This window comes from Arachis ipaensis, chromosome B07 (genome assembly GCF_000816755.2).
Source record: "Arachis ipaensis cultivar K30076 chromosome B07, Araip1.1, whole genome shotgun sequence".
Classification (NCBI taxonomy): Eukaryota; Viridiplantae; Streptophyta; class Magnoliopsida; order Fabales; family Fabaceae; genus Arachis; species Arachis ipaensis.
Window position 1 is genome coordinate 107,069,946 of NC_029791.2, and position 2,151 is coordinate 107,072,096.

The following is a 2,151-nucleotide window of genomic DNA, read 5'->3' on the forward strand; positions in this document are numbered from 1 at the left end:
TGAACTACCGCGTATTTTTTATATTCCAAACAAGCTTTAGCATATCCAATACAACCCCTTACGATAGTTGGCCAACATACTCAATCACGACGAAAAACCCATTTCATTCTTTCACAAGCTTGATGTGCTCCACAAATTCCTTCATGAACTTCACCTAAAGCATCATAGCCTCAGATTCGCTTAAACACTTCATAACATTTCTATCGACACTTTTCTTGTATAACCCACCTCCCATCATTACAAAGTTCATCGATTGCAACTTTAATTTTCTATCAACCTGTGTTAGGATTCTTTAAATATGAAGCAATTAGTTTTCACCAATCATCATCATCCCAATCATCTATCACCGATACTTCTCTTTCTCCAACTAGCACTAAAACTTATTGCACCTTTGCCAATTTGTCTAATGTATAAGGAAAAATTTTGTATTTCAAAGTAATTTGGGCTAATTCATTTGCCTCTTCATTAATTTTGTAGTGTACTACTGATTTTGTACTCCTAATTTTGTACTCGTGGAAATATCTTCAACCACTCCAATCTTACTAAAATTCTGTCAATCCAATTGCAAGATCGCTAAGGAAAAATCCACCAATTTCATATCTTCTTTTATCCAATTCTTACTAAAACCCTGTTAATTTGACAGCATACTTTCTCTCCTCCACCTGCATAATCTCGTTAAAGTATTAATGCCTCGTATTAAGTTACATTATTAGAACATTGATATTTCAATTCAAATAAGAACTTCGATGGGATATCATTTGGAGATATAATTAGAATACCAACTCTAGCACCATCTTTATGTTTCGATCTATCAAAATACAATTTCCAAGATTTGACTTTAATATAATTTTCTCCCTAGTCATTCAAATTAATATGTCGATCGACTAAAAAATCTACAATGACCTGATCTTTTACATCCTCACACGAATATATTGTAAATCGAATTAGATCAAAGCAAGCATCTATTTACCTATTTGACCACGCAAGAGTGGATAGGACATCATATACTTTACGAGATCTGTCTTTGCAATTACTTTAATAGTTTTAGAAAAAATGTATGAAGACAAAATAATCTTTATATACTTCATACCCAAAAACAAATCACATCACCTCTAGTATATAGCTATGAAATATATATAGGCATTGACACTAATACGGATATGAAATACAATACAACATAAAGTATGTGAAAACTTGAATTTTAACTTTTTTTTTAAGATATGATGACATATTACATATATAATATAAAATATATTTTAGACAAATTATAATAAGAGTAAAGTATCATTTTTGTCCCCAACGTTTAGAGTAAATCCTATTTGTGTCCCTAACGTTTAAATCGTCCTATTTATATCCCTAACGTTTGTAAAAGTGATTCAATGTTATCCTGCCGTCAATTACACATCATGAGCGCTTTAGTTTGAGTTTTAAAAATCTCTTCTTGAAGTTAGAATACAAATGTCTGGGATATAATTAATGATCTACTCCGAAAAATAGCTCATCAAATGTTGAAACTAATTCTTACAACATTTACATAATTCACTTTTCTAGGAACATAATTGAATCTAAACACAAATAGTGGGTATAATATTAAAATCGAACACATCCAAGTGAGACCTAATTGAGAATGAATACATCAAAGTGAGAATAATTGAAAAATATAATCTGATTTGTTAGTATAATTGATAGTAGGATAACATTGAATCACTTTTATAAATGTTAAGGATACAAATAGGACGATTTAAACGTTAGGGACACAAATAGGATTTACCCCAAATGTTGGGGATAAAAACGATACTTTACTAAAAAAAATATAAAATTATGAGTTGATTCTCAAATTTAGATTCATGTACCACAGAAAAACACTATATATAGGCTTTAGTTAAAAACTTTAGTAAAATCTCTGACTTTTCATATTTTTGAAGAATATTGGCATCGCACTAAGACCACAACGTAATTTGCCATTTCTTTTAGTATAAACAACAAATCCCCCCTTATTTCTAGTACAAATTTTCCAACTTGTGATATGAATCATATTTAAATAAAAAAAATTCAATTCACATGAAAACCGTAGTTTATCATTTTGTAAATCAAAGAATTGTATCAAACCTCAAGAAATTGTAACTTCGGATTTTATAATTCTTTCATGTT